The 25,036-nt window shown below is 34.5% G+C and overlaps 1 protein-coding gene across 4 annotated transcripts in view; it reads left to right on the forward strand.

The window, feature by feature from the left end:
* The window catches only part of LRRC4C (leucine rich repeat containing 4C), an 862,092-nt gene that overhangs the window by 657,653 nt on the left and 179,403 nt on the right, over positions 1-25,036 (forward strand). For 3 of the 4 annotated variants that reach the window (XM_081938166.1, XM_081938168.1, XM_081938164.1), the window contains one exon: positions 6,738-6,821. The exons of the other annotated variant lie outside the window; for it this stretch is intronic. The gene's annotated coding sequence lies outside the window, so the exon portion shown is untranslated. The remainder of the gene's footprint in view (positions 1-6,737; positions 6,822-25,036) is intronic. 4 annotated transcript variants of the gene reach the window in all.

Raw genomic sequence — 25,036 nt, forward strand, 5'->3', positions numbered from 1 at the left:
AAAAGAACATGAACTTTGTTTATTGATAGCAAGGAAGACTTTGTCTCTTCCTTTCTAACTGTTATATAAAGATGAAATTTGAATAGAACCAAATTAGGAAGAAAAGGGTTAAGTTCTCCTTAAATTTTACTTTACACAAAGTCAAATCCAGGCTAATATCTTCGTGTTTCTTAATTAACATAAGCTACAAGTACATGTCATATTTGGGACTTTAAAAAATGTTAGTTAGTAGCTTTGTACAAAGTTAATGAACAATTATTATATTGCTTTCTCTCTTATAGCTCAAGCAGTTTTATCTACCTCAGAAACCCAAATGCTAATGTATTAAGATCAGCCTTAAAGGGATTACCACTTATCACTAGAAGCAGTTAAGAATGGAAGTTTCACACTCAAATCAACACAAGTGCTGTTTGAGAAGTAGTTCATTAGTCCAAGGCATGCAAAGCTGAAGCCTTTTTCACATATTGATATAAAAGTCTCTAGTGAGTCAAAAATAAAGAACAAGAAGAATATTACAGTATGCCATTAAACATACATTTATTTCATAGGAAAAATGTCATTGTAAAATCAAGCAACTTTTTTTTTCAACATATCAATTTGGCCATAGGTTTCAACCATTGCTCATTAATCACAACAGAATATTGAAACATGTTTTTTTGGGAAAGCAACCTGAGTATAATAAATATCAATCAGCCAATTTTGAGTGTTCACAGATGAGGAAAATAAAGTGTGTGTATCAAAGGTGGGTTGCTCCTGGTTCGGACCAGACTGGGTGAACCAGTAGTGGCAGCGGTGGGAGGTTCTGCCCACCCCCCTTGGACGAATGAACTGGTAGTAAAAAAAATGGAAGTAGCAATTAATTTGGGAAAGAACCTTGTAAGAATCTGAATTTCCAACATCTGTATACTTGTGCTTCAAAATAGTATCATATTTATACCATAAACCATAAATTTTAATAAAAAAAATAGTATACTGAAGCTACTCAGTCCATCTCTATTTCCTCAGCAGAATTGTCAATTTCCACAGCAAATGGTGTGGACAAAAACTGAAATTGTGGTTCAAGTACTTGGAAGTCATTGCTGTTCTATATCAAGTTGTTTCTGTATAGGAGAAATGATATCTAAACATTCCATTAAAGATCAGAGAACTTATCCAGAGTTGAGAAATAGACCAAAATGGTCAAGAGTTCCCTTCCCCTAAAGCAAGCTTCAGTTTCAAAGATATAACAGTGTCCTGCATCTGTCTTATCACTGGTTCTCTATTTTGAAGCTTCAACCTTAGTGCTTTCAGGTGATCAGTTACATCTGTTAGAAAAGCAAGATTGCAGAATAATCTAGATGGCAAACTGCCTTTCAATTTCATGAAGGAATTAATGTTTATCTCAGAACATTCCCCTGAGCCAGGCATCTAACTTTGACATGGCATGGAAGTTTGCCATACATACTATCTCTACTCCTGAGAAAGGAAGGCATCTTCCTGGGGTTCAGCCATCAAGCATTTGTGAAATTAATAGTTTTATAACTATATTCATGAAGTCCTCATTTTATGCTTTTACTGTAGAGAAAATATGGTACAAAAATGTAATATATGCTAGTAAAGTTGATTCCTCCTGTAAGGAGGGTGTTAAATTTATGCTTGGTGGAGTGTGATCATTTAGATCAAAATAATTGCCCATTTGTTTTGTCATGATAGTTGACCAACAGTACCCATCTACCATAAAATCAGAAAGGAGTTTGGTTTTAATGGGTACAACATATGCCTGTTTCATGGCACATAATTTTGAACATGTACATTGTGTTTCAGGTTGCAGAAAATGATTTGGAAGGCACTCATATGGCAACGTAGTTTAGATATTAAAACCACCTAGTCAATGGAACTGTTTTTAGAACCCATTCCAAATTGAAAATCAGTGACAAACATTTATTTATGAATGATTAGAACAGGGGTGGACAGTTAATTTCCCCTAGGGGCTACATGAAAAACGGTGATTGTTGTGGAGGGCTGAAGTAATAGGGATGTGAAGGTGTATAAGCACCTATATAACTCATATATAAATTGAAAAAAAGGTAGTTGCCATCAAATTAAAAGCAATGTATGCTTGCCATATACATATTTACATATGATTTCTAATTTCTTATTGACTTCATGCAGGCAGGTTGTGGCCTTTAGGTGTGTGTGTATTAAATGGCCAGGTCAGTATTGTTAATTTGTGTCAAGGATGGAATTTAGGCTATATATAACCAAATTTAGGCTATATATTACTTCACTTGTGTTCACTTTCATCTTCTTTCTACATCAGTACAATAATTCAACTGACCTACTCCAGTTTACTAATTGGTTTCCAAGTGTTAACATTTTTCTGATCATTTCCTTAGTTTTCTCTTCCAATCCATTTCATCTATATCTTTCTTTTTAATTCATGAATCAATTTATGAATTAAAAGAAGATGGGTTCACTCCAAACATGAAGTTAGGGTAAAGTGGGCTTGGATTTGTTTTCTTCTCTGGAAACTTAAATAGCATCCTAATTATCTGATTGCTTCCAGTTTAACAAGCTGAGTGAATGCGTTGATTGTATTTGGTTAGTCCAGAGTTAGATTTGGATGAGCTCTGTGATCTCAGACATTATGTAATAACAAATCTGGGAAAAATGTACAGCTGCACAAACAAACAAACAAACAAACAAACAAATATGGTCATGTCTCACAAAAAATAACAAGTCACTGTAAATCACTGTTCCTATCCATAAAGGTCAAATGTGCCATGACAATTACTCATATAGTTTCCAAAACAGGGAAATAATCAGTTCCAGGTTTGTTTATGGCCATCCGAGCACCATGCATGGTTAAAAGATAGATAATTGCTGCCAAGATCTTTTTTCAAAACAAGATTCTGGTCTTAACCTTACCAAGTATGGCATATATATGCTTGTTACCTTCTTTTCCTATTTACAGTTGTTTAGTTGTGTCTGTTGTTTTGACAGTTACTGACAAGTGTCAGCTCACACAATGTATTATGCCTGTGACACATTCTACCCCTCATTCCATATTTCCTACCTGGCAATTATTCGTAGTCCTGCATTTCTTCTTAAGAAAAGGACCGGCGTATGTTTATATCATTGTGACCAATTAACCTCCTTTACCTGCAGCCTTGTCCCTCACTAATTTCATCATCCACAGTTATCCTCTCATTGGAATTTTCTTCATTGCTTCCTGATCTCCCTGCCCTGTTTTATCAAAACAGTCATAATGCACAGGACCCATACAAAGTACCTTCCTTGTTTCATTCTTTCAGCAATCAGTCAGGCAAAGAGTATCTGCTTCCAATAACATACCGTTTTTCTACATGACATTCTGCAGTTCTGAAGGACAGGTAGATGAGTTTAGCTAACAGGATATGCATTAATAAGTGTTCATTTCACTTCTGGAAGTTGATGGAATAAATGCCTGCCTTTTGTCAGCAGATATTTTAATATTCTATCACTAATTTTCCTCTTATGACACAATCAATGGACGAATCTGATTCCATATTTTTCCCGCTTTAAAAACAACTAACGATGGAAACACTACTTGTTCCACAGTATGATTCTTCTTTCAAAAAACCAGCTCAGTCCATAGCAGTTTCCATTCCATGAGACTTCAATTATTCATTGCTGCTTATTTGTGGTTCCTGTACTAATGAATTGGATTTGTAGTCCTTAATTCTCTGGAGAAGTGTTAAATTACAAGCCAGAAAGCACAGGGGCTGGAGAATTCTTCATCAGCTAAGAGGAAGCTGGCTTCTAGAATGTGACTTCTTTCTACTCTGAAATAGCTTCAGGCTCTTTGAATTAAAGTTGAATCTTCGAAGGCAGTAATCAAAGGCAGAGTTCCTCTACATTCCTGACATGCCAAGTCCTTTCACCCAAGACAGTGTGGGGGGGAAAAACCTATTGAATTACAATCCCTTTGCACACGATTCTCATTCATCCTGATATGGTGACAGCTGGCTGATTTGCATCGATTTGAAGGAAAGTAACTTTGTTTGACATAGAAGAGGGAGAGTTAAAATCAACTGCCAACATCTTAGGATGGGTGTGTCTGTCAAAAAATGTAAAAAGTCTGGGATAATTCTAATGAGTAATCCTAGCATCTGCATTTCATGGAGATGATAGCTCTCCTGATGCCAAGATATATCAGAAAATACATTAGTGACCAGAATTTTGCCATTTCTTGTAGCGCAGCCTATTATATTAATTATATTATGGTTCATTGCACAGTTGGCCAGATGTTCAGAGTGGATTTGGCATTTTGTTCTACCCGATGATGATGGTGTTGGTATTGGTGATGATAATTAATATCTTTCAAATATCATTATTAGATTTAGGGTTTCTGTTTAATTTTTATTTATCCCATGGCACAGACTTTCTATTTTCTATATGGTTTTTTAGCTTCTGTCTGTACACCGCCCCGAGTCCCTTCGGGGAGAGGGGGCGGTCTATAAATTCAATCAAATTCAAATTCAAATTCAAATTCAAACAGACTACAATACTTCAAAGATTTAGCAAGGATCTTTTGTAGATTTAGTAACCAAATATTTTCCAGGTCATTCTCTTGAATTTGTCCTTTGCATTTCCCTTTTAATTTTTAAAACTTAAACCAGTCCCTTTTGTATATCCAATCATGTGTTCTTTTCCAAATCATTCTCTTGGCCTGTCATTTGCAGTTCCACTTTCAGTAGTTTCTCTGTTAGATAAAATTTTGGTCCACATCTATCATTTCATCATTAACATTTGGGGGCATAGTCTATTTAGAGAGTCAGCAATCTCAGACCTCATTACTGATAGTGTTGATATTGTAACTACTAATTTCTGTCTCACTTCTTCAAAGATCTCCTTTGGTATTTCTAAAGTTATGACATTTTGTGTCACTTTGTAAGACCTAGTATTAATTGAAATCAAAATCAGGCACACTGTATAGATTTTTCCTTCTACTTATAATCTTTTGTCCCATTTAGTGTCACTTATTAGAGTTAAGTGACACTGTTCAGAATTAAAACTAAACTCACCTGGCAACATTTCAAACTTATCATCCTGAAGGTCTCTAATAATTTTAATATGATTAATGGAAATTTCAGAAAGCGATAGAAAATGAATCTGGCATTATGACTGTAATATCATTATTCACAGACTTAGGCATATCAGTTTTTTGGAACAAAAATAAAGGAAAGACATCTGTGGCACCTAAGAGGATAACTAATTAATCTGGCTTAAACTTTCATGAACTAAAATGTACTTCATTAGATATATGTGATGTTGCCTTAAGTTAAAAATATATAAGTACATGATTAAGTAGGGCATTGTAAATAATAGGAATAAAGAAAGATAAGTATGATAATGCTTCATGAAAGATAATAATTATCTGCTTCAAATGCTGATTCCAAGAATGTTTAGTTTACTGGCAAAATTACAGTTTTCTGCCAGAAGGAAGTTTTATTTTGCTTTAAATGAAGTATATTTTCCCAATGAAATACTTTATTGGATTTCCTCAATAGGAGGACATAAAATTTTCATTATGAATATTCTATAATCTACATTTTGCTAAGTCACAAAATTGAATTGTAACAAGAGGCCAGAGGAAAAATAAATCTGCTGATCTCTTTTAAAAACATGTGAGTGTGAAAACCCATTCAAGCCAAATCATAAACCCTTGGTCTACCTCACCCATGCTCATACTACTTCCCTCCCATTGAGAAGTGATATACATAATAGCATACTTTCCACAGATCATGAGATAATTTTGACTTTTGTGAGACCCATAGTTTTGTAATTTTGCATTCTATAATATTACAACCTGCAGACATGAATGCAAAAGACTGATCAACTGATCAACTGATCTGCTTATGTTGGCTTTCTGCTTGTTAAGTTTTGAATTAAAATTTTGGTTAAATTATAATTAATTGTGCCCTTCATACAATGATTAATAATAAGCCAACTTTAAGAAAATAAATTCTTCTTTATTTAATTATGTAGTTAAAAGCAGGGGTGGGTTCTGGCTCGCTTCACTTCCAGTTGGCTTATTCATGCACGCTGGATATGTGCTGCCTGCACATGTGCAGTTCAATTAAAATTGTTCTGTGCATGCACAGAAGTAAAAAACAAGATGGTGGCAATGGCAGCAATGGTGGTGACAGGGGAACCGGTTTGGGGGCTTGGAAGACCTGGGTTTCTGCCAGTTCCAGCAACCCAGGCTGCCATATCATTAACAGTTCGGCCGAACTGGGCCGAACTGGGCCAAACCCACCACTGTTTAGGAGGATGGGAAGGCCCATATACTCAAAATGTTGACTCATCAAGTATCTTAATACCCTCCTGTAGTTTTCTGAGTCATTGATATGTTAGGTTGTTTGACATGTAAAAATATTCTGAAGCAATCAGATTTGTTGATCATGCATTGAAGTAAAAGTTTGGCTTCAGAAGTTCAAAATCAGTCTGTTCCCCCCCAAATTTTGTAAATATAATGTTTAACCTTAATGATACTGATTTCAAGGCAGAACTAACAGTTAAGGTATTTAAAAAATAAGAAAATAAGATTCTGCTGTATAATTTTATAACCAAAATCAATAAATCTATCATTTATATGCTTTTTATGATTAGATACATTTCAAACATTTTGAACTTTGTTAATATTTTCCCTGATTTTTTCATATATATAAAAGACAGTTTGTTGATTTATAGTAACACTGTCTTTTTTCTTGCAGGACTAATGTTACCTTCATCAAGAAACAAATTCTTTCATCAAGCCAACTGTCATTCCTATCAAACATTAGATAAGATTTCTTCAGGTAAGACAGACTATAGCTTGAAGACATATTATAGCTAACCTATAAAACATGAAGTCGTATTTTCAGAACGAACATTTATTTTTGTTCTCAGGTGTGATTTCATTTTCTTATTTATCTCAATAGTTAATTTTGAATAAGGTCCAATGTTGCATCATTCATTTGCATCATTCATTTTGTGTTTTCATTCTCAAAAATTGTGAGAACACTGAATCTCCTCAAATTTCTTGACACAATTTATTTTAGCCAATTGTACTGTTGCCATAAGTTTCCTTTTAATTGCCATATATTACTTCATATAAAATTAACACTGCAATTCTAAGTATAGTTATGCAAAAAATAATTCCCATTTGTGTAATAGATTTTAATTTTTAGTCCATGCATGGAACATTGTATCTAATGTCATCCCAATAAATAACAAACCTAATTCTGGAAATATAGCACATCAAGAAGGATCTAGTAAATTTAACATGATATAACAAAAATGATTTGCAAAGATGATCATGAATTCAACATAAGGATGGAGATATAACATAATACTAATGCAGCTTAAATAAAAATATAACTCTTTCAGCATAACTGTTATATTTAAGAAAGATCTTATTACAAGATGCATTCCATAGACAGAAAAACCTCTGGAGTTATATTCAGAAACACCCATAAAATGATACCTGCATTTTCTTTTCCATGAAATTGGAGTATTTATTGATGGATAAAACATGAGATGGCTAGAATACAGTGGTACAGCTGGAAATAAAACTTGGAAACCACGATTTAGAATATAGAACAACAGAGTTGAAAGGAATCTTGGAGGTTTTCTAGTCCAACCCCCTACTTAGGCAGGAAACCCTACACCACTTCCTTTCCCACTTTTGGCATGAGGCCAGCCTGGTGACCTTGAGCCAGTCACACTCTCTGAAGGCAATGGCAAGCTAGTTCTGAAAATCCTGCCAAGAAAACGGAACTTTGCCAGAAGGCACAAATTGGAAACAAATATCTCTTATTTCCTTAAGGAACTAAGAGAGATGGCAAAATATGTATCTGAGAACCAGATTATTTATAATTTTGGGTAACGTCAATTATATTGTCAAACTCAAAAGAAATCAAAATAAGCTATTGCTGTTAGTACAATATTGCCAGCTTCTTTCAACTTAGAGTTTTCTATGAAAAGATTATGGAGAAGCAATTTCCAACCATTAATAATTTTATTTTGAATTTGCTATCATTTTCAATGAGAAAGAAAGAAAAAGAAATAGGGAAAGGGAAGGGAGGGAGGGAGGGAGGGAGGAAATAAACAAATAAATCCTATGTGCTGGCTGAAGCACAAAGCTATTAACAACAAAGCTGATACCAAGATTTTGTTGACACAATGAGCATGGTTTTGTGCCAAGAATCTCAGTCCAAAAGGACATTTGTGTTCACTTTTTCTCTTGTATGAGAAAAAAGGAAAAAAGGAAAAAGAAAAGAGTCTAAAACATCATGCATGCTGAGAAAACAGTATTATCTTCCCCCTTTCATGACATGGCCGCTAAAAAACTTGCCAAGTAGGATTTTGTCAGTTCCCTTGAAACTGTTACCACCTTTGGGCTTAGAAAAAGAAAGTTCAAGCCTAGAGGCTAATTTATTTCAAACCTATAAGCATCTGAAAATAGAGGACTGAAATGAAAGTGTCTTTAAACTACTGGGAAACGCTACCAACTTTCATCTGTGAGGACTTGAAAAGGATACAGGAAACTGTGCCTTCAGCTTATGTGGAAGGAGAAGTTATTATCTAGTTAGTCCATGAAACTTTAGCTCTTGATCAGACTCTTTTGTAATCTTATTGCTTTTCGTCTGCTTCTTGTCCTCTTCTTTACTGGCCTACTTACACACATAGCAAAAAAGTTGGTAAAAGAGCTGTTCCTAGAGGTAACTTAATTTAATCTATCTACAGCTACAAAATCAACAACTGTCTCTTTTTTGATCATTATCATTCTGAATGTGGAAATACATAGTCTCCTACATATGTCCCATTGGTAGCTGAAGTGGGGAGGGAACTAGGAAAGCCTTAAAGGCTTCAAGTTGTTTCCTTTGTGTTCAGTAGGGCTCTAGAGCCTTTGTCTTTTGCTTTCTGTCTTGCTTCCAGCACTGAAAGAATGCATAACTGCAACTCCAAGATTTCTGACCATTGAGAGGGAGGAAAAGATTATCATTTTTAGTTTTCATATTTTACTTTTGCCAGATTCAGGAATGAAGCTGGTAGAACTGCTTCATAGGAGACTTGCTATACTATCAGGGGCAGCAGCCACTCCCCAGCAAGCCACAAGAGTGAGAGGGGCCCAAAGAGAAGGAGCCCCAAGATTTCTCCAAGGTTCCATATCTGAGCCATTTCCAGAATAATGGATAAAATACTTTGGACGCACCTGAGAATCTCTGGTCCAAATCAGCAGAAGGTGAATTTGGCATCAATTATAAACAAATTACTTAATCTTGAAGAGTTGCAGAAAACTCTGAGCTTGAATCTACTTATCATGCATCCTTTGGGAAATGGAAAACATCAGCCTAATAGTATCTACCTAACTTTTAAACTTTGTTATCGCCATTACAGATTGTAGTGAGTTATATGTAACTAAGCCAGTTTAAATCAGTTATCAATTTTCCTTGATAAAAAATATTTTCCTCATTTTCTCAGCAGTAAAAGCAAAGAGGGCTACATGCAAGATTGCCTATTTGTCCACACATCTGCCATTTTCTTCCAATTACTTGTTGCACTTTTTCACATGATTGGTTTACAAGAGGCAACAGCAATAAAAGACGTAGAAAGGATGCCTGCCCTCCCCAGTGTTTGGGTTATCTGGCTTAGTAAATTGTGATACACCTACCCATAAGATCTTGCAATAACCTCTAAGAAATATAATCTTCATAAAGGCAACTGGCATCACATCAGCCTTTGATTTGTTGTGGCATTTTATTCAACCACAAGAAAAAGAAATATTAGAAGGGTTTGACCTATGCATTTGACTGTCCGTGAAAGACCAGGCAAATTTAGAGCAATTAAAAATAATTGGAGAAACTGTTGATTGCAACAACATTAGTCATTTGCTCTTGGAGAGTGTCCTCCCCCCCCACTGTTGTTGTTTATCATGGTTTGTTATATGTTCTGACTTTTCCACCGACACATTGTTCAAAAACTGTTATTAAGATGTCACTTTAGTATGTACCCATAATTGTGCAGATATGCATTTCTTTAAAAAAAATATCCTAGATTTCCTCAATTGTTTGCATGCATACACACACATGCACACACACACACACATACACACACACACACACACACAAATTAGGCCTTAGTAATCTCTGTGTGGGTAATTCTGAAGAATTATGTTTCCCATTAGTTTTCCTACTACTTTGTGACAATATTCTTTTTTAATGATTGCACTGTTCACTAATTCACATAGTTGACCTCCTTTAGTTTTCAAATGGCAAAACGATTACAGATCTGAAACATGAATTAGAATGAGTAAAATGTTTCAGCTGAGGATGTAATATGCAATATTCTAATAATTGTTGTAGTCATTGATATTCCCCTGTCCCTCCTCAACAATTTTTTGTATTTCTTTTCCATTACGCATATGTTTAAATTATTTCCGTTAGCAATTTATCCCCCAAATAAGCAGCATTTGGTAAAACAAGATAATCTGTTCAAAATGTCATAGCCCACCGTATTTATTCTTAGTTCTATTCTGGTACTTGGAGAACATTGTTGGCTAATTTTGAAACATGGTGTTTGAATGTCACCTTCTTCCTTCTCTAGGAAAAAAAAACTTCTATATTGTGTGAGATTGATTATGTAAAAATATTCACATTTTCCATGTGGTTGGATTTGATGTAATATATCTCGTATTAACATAAGGTGTTATTTCACATAAATTTGGATGAGGTTTGATATTGCTATTGCCAAACTGTTACCATTTCCTTGTTATAAATGACCTTTTACAATATCTTGAATACTTCGAGCTTGAATATATTTTAAGATTTAAGTGGAACCATTAGATAAGGAATACAATGATGGAAAATTAAACAATTAAAAAGTCATGCATTTGTTCTTTATGACTTCAAGTTATGCATGCTTGTTCTCTCATATGATGATCATTAGATTATGTGCCTAAGGAGTCATGAGCAAATTCGAGGTGCTTGAGAAATGGCTCACACATCTAAAGCTGGATTCGTGCTAAAACGTGTTCTTACTCTGCCTAGGAAAGCCAACATATAACTTATCCATATAATGTCTAAAGTAAGTTCTAGCAAGCTCCTGCTTTTCATGTAGAAGCCCTATATCCTGGGCACCCATACTTGTGCACTTTAGATGAACTTGCTCTCATTCTGCCTGGAAAAAGGCAGCAAATGAAGTTGCTTCCCCCCCCCCCCCCCAAAAAAAAAAAAACCCAGCTATTGATCCAAAATAAATGCTTAACCAAATGGACAACAGCTATCTCAAAACATATTCTCTGGTAGAAGAAAACTGCAAAATGAAAGTGACTAATCTTTCCCATTCAGATTTGGTTTGAAATGTAATCGTTTCATTATTTCCAGTTAAAATAATTGGAATAATATAATTTCATAAACTGTTTTATCTGATATACTATAGGTTAAAAGTTTTATATTTATTTTTTATCCAACTTTAACACAAATGAAATATTAGTATTATTCATCTGGTGCCTGTCACCATATTAAAAAGTATGTCTAGTTTGGGAAATCTTTGAGAATCAGTTTGATCACTTTCCATTCTTCATGTGCACCTCTCTGGATTTATATCAAACCACACAAATGTTTCTTATTATTTTATAAAGCATTTATAGTCTATCTTTTTATGCTGAGACAAACTGGAATTGGCCCACCAAATAAAACCTAATGTTTCAAATGCTCATTGGGGCTAATTTTAGTTTAGGAAAGAAAGACAAATATACATTAAAGTACATAAAAAATTCATTTATTTCATCATGTTCTTATCCCTGCCTCCAAGGACAAAAACTATACTCACTATTTATGCAGCCATCTCTAGAGTTGGAAATTCTCTGCCACTGTGAATTTGAGTAATTTTAGCCATGACTTAATATTTTTCCCCCTGCGCTATGAACTGCTTAATTGTAAAAATAAGCATTTCAGAAATATTATGTCAAATATTCGAATTCTAATTAATAAAGGGGAGTGCTATTTTTTAAATCTATCTACATATTTTACCCTTTCCACCATAACTATTCTATATTGTGCGTGAACACAACAGAGATAATCTATGTATAAATTATTTGGTAATTCACTTGATAGTATATCACCTTCCTGTTATTGATGAAAATCTAGGCAGGCATTTCTAATTACAAAATAGTAAAAAATGTACTGAAAATTCCAAACAAAAGAAGAGGCAAACAATGCCACCATCATCATCACCATCTGCCATTGTTATCTTCTAAGTTGGAAATTAACAATTATAATAAATGTTTATGCATTTAATTCCAATAGCACAAATATGTTCTATAAATCTCAGTGTTGTGTTGATTGTGCGCAGAACAACATGTTGTTGTTTTTTATTTTATCAGGTAATGGTTTGAAAAAATTCTGGTTTTTTCATTGTTTTGAAGGGAAAAAAACTAGCTTCCCTAACATATACTATAAATGCAGATGTCACAGCAGATGTGAACATATAGAAGCCACTATCTTACATGAAGAAGAAATATAATGTTCAATGTGACATCTGCTTGCTTTGCAATCAAAGAATCACAGATATGACCATTACAGATTTTAACTATAAAATCTGCAAATACATTTCCTTCCATCAATGATTATTAAAAAAAAAACATGATTCCATTCCACTGAAATCAATTTTTATTTATTTATTTATTTCAAGATTTATAGACCGCCCCCTCTCCCCAAAGGGACTCGGGGCGGTGTACAGGCAGAATGCAGTATTCTCAAATAGCCCAACAATGAATTAGATTCTTTTGCCCCAATATATTTTAGCTGTCATTTAATTTCCATTCCTGTAATTGAAGAAATTGTAGATATCTATGCTTCTGATAACAACTCTGAAATTTCTTAGATATTTATTATCATGTCTTCCTGGAGTTCAAGATGGTGTTTACAGTATAATACTTTTAACACAATTTGATCTCTACAGCAACATCTTAGGAGTACATTAGTGCCTTGATATTCAACTGCTTTTAAACTAATTGATTTTGGTACTTAAAGCATTGTGACATGAAAATTTTATTCTAGTATTCACTGTTTGTTTGGTATTCAATGCATGAGCTACAACTTGTTAGTATCTACTGCCTCGTGACTCACTACATTATTCCTTTTGGGAAAAAATATTTCGGTACTCATCATTTTTGGTACTCATTGTACCTCCTGGAACCAATGAGCAATTAGTACTGAAGTATATTGAATTGAGAACACCCAATTACGTGCTACAGAGAATTTGGGTCTTTTGGATCCAAATTTAACAATTTAACATTGTATCTGTTCCACACACTTTCATATGAAGGCAGACCAAACTATTCATTAGTCATTCATTCAATTATATAAGGGGTTTTTTTTGTACTTAATTAACTCTTTTATCATCTACAGACATAGCCATTTCTTTACTTAGTTCCCTACTTCTAAAGCATTTAAATATTAATGTTGGTCTTAATGTTATTGACATTATGCTTCTTAAAAGTTTTATTTTCATAAATTTCTTCTTTTCACATACTTGTTTTTCTGTGAATAAAATCTTCTTGATTTCTGCTTGCTGACAGAATCCATCTTTATCCTAATAACTTATCTTTGTTGTTTATCAGTCATGCTACTGACTTCGAAGAGTTGGTAAAATTTTAGCTAGCATATGTAAATTTATTATTCAAAGGTTATTGCAAGAAATAAACAGTATATCAACATGTCACAAAATAATTCTAAAAGATTATTTCTGCTTCCTCAGATTTAATTTTAATTTTTATAGTGTAGATACAATAAATATATGAAATTGTAGATAATTTGCAAAGAGTGTGTGTATGTGTGAGGGGGGGGGCAGGCAGGCAGAAAAATAGAACAAAAGGGAATTTTGTTCTCAAATATTGAGTGGAAAAGAGGCTTGTGTTAAAAATTACTTCTTTGCTGAAAACTAGGAGTTACCATGTTCATTAGTTACCTCTGTGAAATGTGAACATCAACAATTTTCCACCTATAAGCTTGTTCTGTGTCCCACTAAAATATATGGGGATACTTTTGCTAGAGAGTAAGACTATATAGCCTGTAGCAGTGGGAAAGGTTCTGGATAAGTCAGGATATTGAGATTGGTGGCACACATAAGGATAAATTTGCAATCAAAATAGATATACATAGCTAGATAAATAACAAGCCAAATAACAGTAATTTTATTCAGACAACCTTTGTCTTCACTACTTTTAAACTGCAAAAACAATAATGGATTCAGGGTATATGTGATATATTCTATACACAAATTGTAAACTATACATGTAAAAGTAACAATAGTTTTCCTATTAACTGCCCATCAGCTATGCTCTCGGTCAGAAACTACAGATTCCAATTCTGTTATTCTTTTATTTCTTAGTCTTAACTACCGGAAATAAATAATAGTATATAATAGAATAATAATAGTAATAATAATAACACATTAATAGCACGATAGCAATAGTGTCAGCATTCCAAATATCATGCAGAATTAAATCAGAGTCCAAGGCAGAGCTAGTTCCAATTTAATAAGACAGACATGTTGGCAACAAACTGTGGAATCCCAAATCTAAAAGCTTCCTGGGATTCCACCCAGTTGAAAGTTCATGATCTTATCCCCACACCCATAAATCCATCACATGGTCCAATCTTCTTCGGCCACACTGGCATCTCCACCCAGCTGGTTCCAGTCAGGTGCAGAGGTGCAGAGACAAAAGATGACCTTGACTTCTAGGAAGGAATGACAACAACACATTCCATGATTCTATTCCTTTATATTCCCCCCTCCCAACTACTACACTAATGAAACAGCATAATGAAACAATAGAGAGTGTGGCAGGCCAAAGATCCTAAAAAGGAATATAGACAAATAGACTTGTATATCACTTGACAAATAGACCTGTATATACCACTTCATAGTGCTTTATAGTCCTCTCTAAGTGGTTTACAGAGTCAGCATATTGCCCCCAACAATCTGGATTCTCATTTTACTGTCCTTGGGAAGATGGAAGGCTGAATCATCCTTAAGCCGGTCAGGTTGGAACTCCTGGCAGCGGGCAGAATTAGCTTGCAATTCTGCATTTTAATCACTGCACCACTACAGCTCCTTGGTATATAAAATAATGGTATATAAAAAATCTGTACTGATTAACAATATAGAAAAAGTTATGGTATATTAATACTGTAACCAGGGTTACACATTTCCCTGTTTGAAGGAAATCTTTACTGAAAGAAAGAGGGAGGATTGAATGACAGGGAAGGTTTGATTTTCATTCTACATTCTTTTACAAATAGTTACAAATATAGTATAAATCCTCCATTAATAATTACCAAGCTAGGGGATATGAACCCTTTTCATATTCTCCAAAGCTCCATGAGGCAGGACAAGAAGAAATGGATGGAAACTAATCAAGGAGAGAACCAACTAAGGAGAAATTTCCTGACAGAACAATTAATCAGTGGAATGACTTGCCTTCAAAGATTGTGGGTGCTCCAACACTGGAGATTTTAAAAAAGAGATTAGATGGTCATTTGTCTGAAATAGTATAGTGTTTCCTGCTTGCAATGGGGGTTGGACTAGAAGACCTCCAAAGTCCCATACAATTCTGTTATTCTGTTATTTCTAAGTCTTAACTGCAGTTGCTTAACTACCCAAACTTGCCTGCAGTAACTTATTCAAAATGCATCCGTCAATAGGGTTTAGAATGTCTTAATATGAATTGCAGCCCTATTCCCATATGATATGACAACCAGTTTAATAGTAAATAATATAAACATGATAGAAATAGCAAGAAAAATAAGTATTTTTTTTTTCAGATTACCAGGACATGTTGACCAAAAGAAAATATCAGAAGTCTCACTTCCTATCTAAATAACTGTATGTAAATTAATGAGCATTATGATTGTTGAAAGAAATGTCGTTCTGGGTTTGGCTCCAAGTGGGGAAAAAGACACTGGAGACATGGAGGCTGATTGGAAAGATGGTTTTAATGGTGGACAGGACCGCATGGCTTGAGTCCTGAACAGAAAAGGTGATCACATGCTTCAATGTTGGGGAGAAGAAGAGAAGGAAAGGGAAGGGGCTTGCTAGGCTTTTTATAACCTGTTCAGTCCCACCTCTCTGTTTCCTGTTCCTGTGTAAGAAATATATTCTGATTGGTTGTCAGACTCACATGGGCCCAAGCAGAGGTAACTCTCTAGGCTGAGGCTGGTTTGGTTGAATTCTCAGAGTTCTCAGATACCATGTGGTCAGTTGAGTAAAGGCTTATATTATCATGCTTTCATTTCCATCCCCCTGGAGCTGAAGGGGAGAACTCTTTATTATGTAAAGTGGACTAGCTCAGGCTTTAATGGCTCATGGACAAAAGGTGGGGGCAGGAAGCTGCAGGGAGAGTTATCTTGTCTTTTTGAAACATGTTTCTTTTCACATCCAGAGAAATATTCTGCCTTTTCAATATTTCCTAGGATATTTCATTTTTCTGGGAGAGGGCTGGGTGATAACTTTCCACAATGATAAAACTTTAAGTTTCTAATCCTAGAAACTTAAGCTAATTATAGCCAAAATAATATTTAAAAGAAAACTTGCTCTATAGTACATCCAGGATATATAAACCAAATATTTTGCAGAATTTTAAATAGTACAAATGAAAGAGAAAAGGATATAAGACATAAGAAATAGGGCCAAAAATTGGTAATCCTGAAAAAGAGGAACCAAAATATCCAGCAAAAGTTGCATTTTTAAGTTAACAAAGCAAACAGAAAAAATACAACAATACTACATCAATTTAACATTTAAGACACTGGTTTATGTCTTGTTTCATGAGAAGAGACGTCAGTTGGGCCAAGCAAACATAGTCATGTTCATCAGAAAATGGATTTGTTCTTTAAGTTGTTTAATGAGCATTCTAATTTAGAACAGTTGTTTTCTGAATCTATGTGATCAGTGCAATTGCAAAGTTGAGATTGAAAGGATGCATCTGAAGGCATTTCATTTGTGTACTTGGAGGAAAGTTCTGTTGATGCTAGCTTTAGCAGTTACATGGATGTCACTAGTTTCAGTGAAGCAATTTGTCTCCTATTGAAAACAGTGCATATAAAACACAGATGTCTTGTATTACAAATTGTTGCCTTTGTTTGAGACTTGGACAGTTTAACCCAGCTGGACAGCTGCAGAGACAAACAAATGGAGAAAGTATCTGCAGGAAGTAGCATTAAGTTAACAAGAAGTATCTGCAACATTTTAATATGTTCTCTTTCTGGGAAGTAGCTGCTGATTTTCAACTAGACTACATTTGACATTAGAATATAATAATTCAATTCAAGGATGGACAAAAATGACCTATACAACACATGTGTCTTTGCGGGTGGCTGTTGGCTTTGGCTTCTGAACAGAGTTTTGGAAATAACTGGTTGCTTTTGCCCTAAATTTTTCATTCTCTTCACAGTATATTTTACTGAGAAATGAAGGGAATGCCATAAATGAGTGCATAATTGCTGCTAAGATCATATTCTAACAGCTTGGATATCAGCTGGGGAACAGAAGCCTTTCATTGAGCTGATCATCTGTTCAGAAGAAGATACTGATAGCGTTGATTACTTCTTAAGCAGGCATAAGTCTGGACTGGAGAACAGAAGCTTAGCATTTCTAAGCCAGGCAGACATTACCCCAGAAAAACAATCAGAGTTGACATACTGGAAAGGACAAAGTCATGGGCCAGTAGCAGATGGGTTGGCTGGAGAAACCCAATTGTTAGATTTAAAGGTTTTTTTCCCTATTTCAGGCAGTACAAATAGTAAAGTCCTTATCAGGCAGGCACCAATAACCTAATCATGAAGTGGACATGATATTGCCCTGGGCTCTCCAACCTAGATTTCTTGGATTGTATCAGAAAAACTGAAAGGAGATTGTAACCCAGTTTGGCTGAAAAAAATATTACATTCCTTAAATCTGTTGATTCCAAGAGATTCCCAATCATACAAGAATAGTTATCAGTGAACACATATAGTGTTCTCAGGGATGAGGTTGATACACGCACTTTTTACCTCCATAATTTTTGAATATTTGAAAAAAAAAGTAACATGCATAATTTTTTTCTGTGAAATCTGTACCCATTAGAGGTTTTGTGATATTCAAAAGCAGCATGGTATAACTTAGATATTTCTAGATGTGTTAGAAGCAGGGACACGGTGGCTCAGTGGCTATGACGCTGAGCTTGTCGATCAGAAAGATTGGCAGTTCGGCAGTTTGAATCCCTAGTGCTATGTAACGGGCTCCCATAACTTGTCCCAGCTTCTTCTAACCTAGCAATTCAAAAACAAAAAATGCAAGTAGAAAAATAGGGACCACCCTTGGTGGTGAGGTAACAGCGTTCCATGTGCCTTCTTCATTTAGTCATGCCGGCCACATGACCACAGAGACAATGCTGGCTCTTCAGATTTGAAACAGAGATGATTACTGCCCCCTAGAGTCAGGAATAACTAGTACAAGTACATATGTGCAAGGGGAACCTTTACCTTTACCTTTAGATGTATTAGAATACTACTGTCATTATTCCTGTTCATTTGCCATGCTCTTTAGGAATGATGGGAAATAGAGTTTAGTTTATCAGGAGGATTGCTCAGCAGATTCAGAACCTTGAAAAGAGATAGAAAAAACAAATTCTTGGCTTATATTTAGCAGCAAAAAAACAACAAAACTACCACATATACTTTGTGATTTACAATAAGGCTAAAGTCAGGGCTCCTGTTTGGTATAACATGTAGTAATGGATATAGTTAAGATTATACCTCAGTGAAAATGCTTGATATTTCCATGTCAACTTTAACAAATATATAAACATTGTACAGGAATGACAAATGTAATAACATAATGTAATTTTCTATTTTAAAGGTTTCCATTTTCAAAGAAAAAAAACATAATCACCGAATGCTTGCTATTCTGGGCAGTCAGTTTTGAAAGACTCTTTTAAAACTAAGTATGCTGAAAATTGGAGATAATATAGTCACTGAAATGTATATGGCTAAACATATATCAGAATTTTAATATGCCAAAATCAGGCATTTAATTTCCACTTCTAAATTTTACTATGTTTAATATGGCTATTTTAATTTTTCAGCTACTAGAGTAATAACTTCAAAATGATCCCATTTTACAAGTGTTTAAATGAATTGCAAATCCCATTTTTAAAAGAGAAAATTAGATTTTTGTAAAATAAAATAGGTCAAATATCATTTTTTAAATATTCCCAGCAAAATATTCCTAGAAAAATAGATAGGCACATCACTACTTTCTTAGTAATGCATTTTGACAGAATACTGCTAGCTTTTGGGGAGTTAAGAAAACAATCAAGTAAGCATTAAGAATTTTAAGTCTGACTGATTTCAATATGAGTTATGCTGATTAACATATACTGTTATTTATGCCCCCACTGAGTGCACGTTTTAAGCTCTCTGGGTAAAAATATCAGGCCGTAACAGTTATAATCTAGTAGTATCTCTTCTACATTAACTGAAGAGTAGTAAGATGTATAAATATAAGACAACATTTAGAAATTGGATCCATTCCAGTGTGGGCTGCTGCCGGTTCAGACTAGTTCGGGTGAATCAGTAGTTGTGACTGATAGCCGCCTACCCGCCCACCTGGCCCAGTGCTATTTTATCCTATATCGCCATATTTTTGGAACCGTGTGCATGAATGGAAGGCTGTATGCATGCACAGATGGTGCACATGCACATTTTTGATGCTGGGTAAACCAGTTGTTATATTATGTGACACCCATCTCTGATTCATTCCATAAGATATAAAAATAATGAGTGGGATGGAGCGAAATGGAATGGAATAGAAGAATAGAATAGAATAGAATAGAATAGAATAGAATAGAATAGAATAGAATATTTTAGTGGTCAAGTTGGACACACAAGGAATTTGTCTCTAGTGCATAAGTTATCAATGTATATACAAATCATAAAGTAATATAATCATAAGATACTGATAGAAGAAGGTAGTAGAAAAGATGAGAAGGATATTTACTGCAGGAGTAAATATCCTCAGACATAAGACAGTAGTGTGGTAATTATGTGTTCAGCAGAAGGATGGCATGACAGGGAAAAAATATTGTTGTGTCTAGTTGTTTCAACATGCAATGCCTGTATAGCAGCATCTTGAAGGGAGGAGTTGAAGCAGTTTATGACTAGGATGTGAGCCGGGTGTATATATTTTCTAAGCCCTCTTTCCGGCCCATGTAGTTTACAGATCCTCAGTGGAAAGCAGACTGGTTGCAATTGTGTTTTTTTTCTTTCCCGCAGTCCTAACTATCCGTTGGAGTCTGTACCTGCCCTGTTTGATTGCTGCATAAAACCGGGCAGTTATAGAAGTACAAATGACAGACTAAATAATTCCTCTGTAGACCTGTTTCAACGACGACTCCAAGGGCAGTCTGAACTTTCTAACTTTTTTATTTTTAATGATTTGTTTTATATTTAGAATAAAATTATTCTAAACTACTATTATATGTCACCAAATAACCATGTGTGTAATGGGTAAAGTAAAAATAAAGTAAATTTGTGAATGTGACAGTTATTTTAAAAAGAAAGGCAACATACAAATACCAGCATGATGATGTTGCTTTTAAAAATGTAGATTAGTATATAAATAGATATCCATCTTAAAATTAACAAGAAAGTTAAAGTGCTATTGATCCAAAAGATAACAATTTTATGATGCTTAGGCTTAGATTTAGTATAGCTAATATGTTTTGTCCAAATCATCCTATATTAAAACAATGCCTTGTCTCCCCTTATCAACGCAATTAAACCAACCCAGTTAATTTCAATATAAAACTAATCTAAGTTGCTTGACTTAAATTTAAACTTGCATAAAAATCAAACTTGTACTATGCCAAAAATGGCAGTCGAATTAAAATTATTAAACTAGAATGTGTGTGTGTGTGTGTGTGTGTGTGTGTGTGTGTGTGTGTTATGAGTATAGAAAGTTAGCACCTACCCATTCTAGATGAATGAAATATTTTAGGGAATATTAAAAAGGCTGAATATTTTAATGCCCCTAAAAGAGAAAGAGAAATCTTAAGGGAGACGGAAACTCAGAGCTTCAGCTCTCTCCCCCGGGAATATATTTGGTGCCCATTGAGAAGGACTGGGCTAGCTATCTACAAAAGAAAAGACCTTCAGCCGTAGGGTGATGGCATTAAGACATGACTCTCCAGGACATAAAAGGATTATTATGAGCATGGCTCACTGCATTGCAAAATTACCTGGGAACATCACCTTCCAGGCTTCAACCAAACTTATCTCAGAGAAACTCCTAGCATGGGAGTCTGACTATAGCCAATAGAATACATCTCTTGCACAGGAACTCAAGGGCAAGGCCCAAGAGAGAGTATAAATAAGCCTCACTCTCCACTCCATGTGGTCAGCTGCATCAGGACCATGTTCTTTGTGGTTCTGCTTCACCATTAAACCATCTTTCCAATCAGCCTCCATGTTTCCAGTGTCTTTCTTCCTACTTAGAACTGAACCAGATGGATATTTCTCCCAGAGGAAGAGTGTTCTAATTGTTTGACTCTTCACAACAGACAAAAACAGTTATATTTGAAAACTCATAAAACAAAACACAGAGTTAACCGAATAGTGTATTGTTAGGAATGTAAGCTAACAGTTGGGTCAGCAATATATAAACCATGATGGTAGTACTGTAGCTTTAAGTACTGCTGTAATGTGATTGGTTGATGTTACCTCAAGCAGCCAGAAGATGGAGCCAGAATGATTGTTAGCTCTCTGTTTGTTAGACGCTGGTCGGTGGATGTATCGGGAGTTACTGTGTTTTTGCTACTGTTAGCCTAAACTGATTATTAGATACTGGACTGTGTTTGAAGGATCATTCCTTAACTGAGAACATTGATAACTGACTGACTGAACCGTGTATGACTTGGACTGTAAATTGAACTCAGAATACCTCTATATTTCGACATAGTAAACGACTATATTTTATACTATTCGGTGTCCCTGTATGCTGGTTTGTGCGTGTACTTCCATACCACTCTCATTACGCTTCTCTGCACACTCGCTCTCCTAATGGGGAGCTTACTTACTTAACACTGGTTATGGGCCCAGGTTGTAGCAGACGTAGCACAATGTCCTTGAGGGAAGTGGGTAGCCTAGAAATGCAAAATATTATAAATATATAAAATGTAAACAATGTAATGGATGGTCAATGTTATAGATAGGTCCCCCCTCCTCTGAGGAAAGATTTAGTAATTCTCTTAGAAGTTGATGAAAAGTTTTGCTTGCAAATTCTCTATGAATGACCAATGATTTAATTCATCAAATTTAGGACCAGAACTTTTAACACAGAAGTTTGGAAAAAGTTTTCTGTGAGCCTCATGAATCAGAATGCTATACATCTTTAGCAACCAGTTTAATGCATCTTACCTTATCTTTACTAAGAGGAAAAACATTTCTCTTGTATTGATAACTAAGCATGAGTTGGACAGGAATGAATGAAATGAAGAATTTCTTGGAATATGGATAGTAAACATAAGATATACAATAAATGCGGAGATCTTGATCTCAAAAAAACATTTAATTTCAGCAGTCATAGTCCAGAGATGTTTTTTTTTTAATTTAGTGGTTCAGTGCCCTAACTTTAGTGCCCTACTCTTATATATAGTTTCATTTTTAGTCAGAAAGTTAAAAATATTTTGTCTAGCCTGTGGCAACTCTTCTTCAATTCCTATTGTAAATATATTTACACTAAACTTGCATTTGTCTTTTCTTCTCCTATGGAGATATTGGCAGACAACTGGAAACTGCTCTATTTTTAATAGTGATTTTATTTAAAATGATAACTGCAACAATACAACCTAATTCAAAGTAAAGAAATAAAAAAATAGAAAATGCAGAAAAGAGAAGAAATAGAAATAGAAAAAAAATAATATAATAAAAAGGAAGAAAATGAAATATATAAAGAAATGATTTCCCCTTTCCTCAAAACTACCATTTTAGTAACTTATCACTGTTTCCTAAAAAAAAAAAAACACTTAAAGTTCATTAAAGGTTAACAAAACAATGTATCTATTTTCACCTTGTTCTAGTAAACCAACTTTATATTCCCTTTTTATCTCTAAAAATCTTGATCTTTAGTTATTTCAAATAATGCCCTACAACCTGATTTCTTTTTTTTCTTTGTCGCTTCTCACAAAATTATTTCAAGTTATAATCAGTTTCCTTATAAATCCAATATAGGAAAATTATCCAAGTTGTTTTGTTATTTGTATATATCTTTTAATTATTAACACATTAGATTATTTCTTTTGTTTATCAATGTAACATCTTTCTCCACCTCAAAAATGTAGCCTGTCATTTTTAAATTCACTTTCTAATCAGTTTCAATCTTGTCAAGTAAAATAGGTTTCTCTTCCATAAAATCATGTAAAGACAATCCAGCTGTAGAAACGTTCTTCAAATTAATTCCAGGGTTCAGTGTTCAAAAATATCTTTCAATATTTCCAATATTAAAATATTTGCTTCATTCTGTATTTGTAAGAAGAATTATTGTTCTTCCCCTTTCACTGTAAATTTTACTTCCTTCCAGTTTCCTCTAGTCTCCAATTTTTAAAATCTTACTATATTTTTAAGAAGAATTTAGAGCAATAGCATATTCACATTAGAATTCTGTTAATTACAAACATCTATTTCAAATTTATCTGTACACTTTATCAATTTGTACATTTTTTAAAATCAAAATTTTAACCATCTTTTTGCTGCTTATCCACACCTACCCAAAATTAAGTTCTTAAACTTGTATTTAAAACTTGTTTTACTAAGGATCTTACTAAGGATTGAATGACTCTCATTCAGTGCTATAAAATCCAAAGTTTGTTATCAGATGAAAAACATGGGAAATTTCTGAAAGTGATTAGAAAAGAAATTATGTAAACCTCAGTGTCAATGAACATAGGTATTGATCATGGTTTGAGCAAGATGGCTATACTCCCATCTCCCAGAGCTCTAAACTAACCAGCGACCACCTTCTTATGGGCTCTGCATAAGGAAAAAATGTCTGGACCATTTGTGGATGATCTCAAATCTTATCCTTGTCCAGACAGGAATTACAAAAAGCTGATCTACTCATTGGCCATATTTCATTCTGCCATGGCGGTCAGCTCCCCTTTCACAGAGCCATCTTAAGCTCACCATTTCTTTCCCCAAAATCAGAAACTGCTATAAAATCATTTATTTGTTTCTAATCCTCTGCTTATCTACTTATGGGTAGTGATTTTAACACCCAAAATGCCCTAACAATAACTTTGTGTACTGTGTGGCTCAAAATTCTAGAGTTTGGAGAGCACAAAATATACAGATTTTTCAAAGGGTACCATGCTAAACCTGTCTGTTTCTATTTATGCAGTGCTGGAGGAAAAATTAGGAATCAGTTGGCAGATAGATAGGAAGATAGAGTGTAAGTTACATAGCAAAGTAATTGCGTGGTAGATTATCTTCTCATTTCTGATTTCTTTTGAAATTGTATCAGCAATGTTGTAATTGAAGAGAGAACTGATAGTAATCATATGCCCCTAATACTACCTCTGGACACTCCAGTTACAACTCATTTAAAGAGGAAAGTTTCAGATAAAAAAGCTGGTTCCTTTCCTTCTTTTTCTTAGCTCAGGGAAAATTGTAGTCCTTGAAATAAAGCTATTATTATCCCCATCTATATGAGAGGCAATAGAGCAGATCCCAATAAGTGCCACCCAATAAACTTTCTCTCCAATAATTGGAAAAACTATACATTAGGTTTTTATGTAACAAACTGAAATAGTGGATTATAATTAACAAAGATGACCAGAGATGAACAGCTAGGTTATAATAGAGGATTTCTGCCTTAGATCATTGCCTGACACTTTTCCATTTTGCACAGAAATATCAGTATCCTAAAGAAGATAAATTATTCACTGCATTTATTGATTTTAAAAACGGCTTTCAATTCCGCCTCACATGAA

The sequence above is a fragment of the Natrix helvetica genome (assembly GCF_964273705.1).
Source record: "Natrix helvetica genome assembly, chromosome: 1".
In the NCBI taxonomy this organism is placed as follows: Eukaryota; Metazoa; Chordata; class Lepidosauria; order Squamata; family Natricidae; genus Natrix; species Natrix helvetica.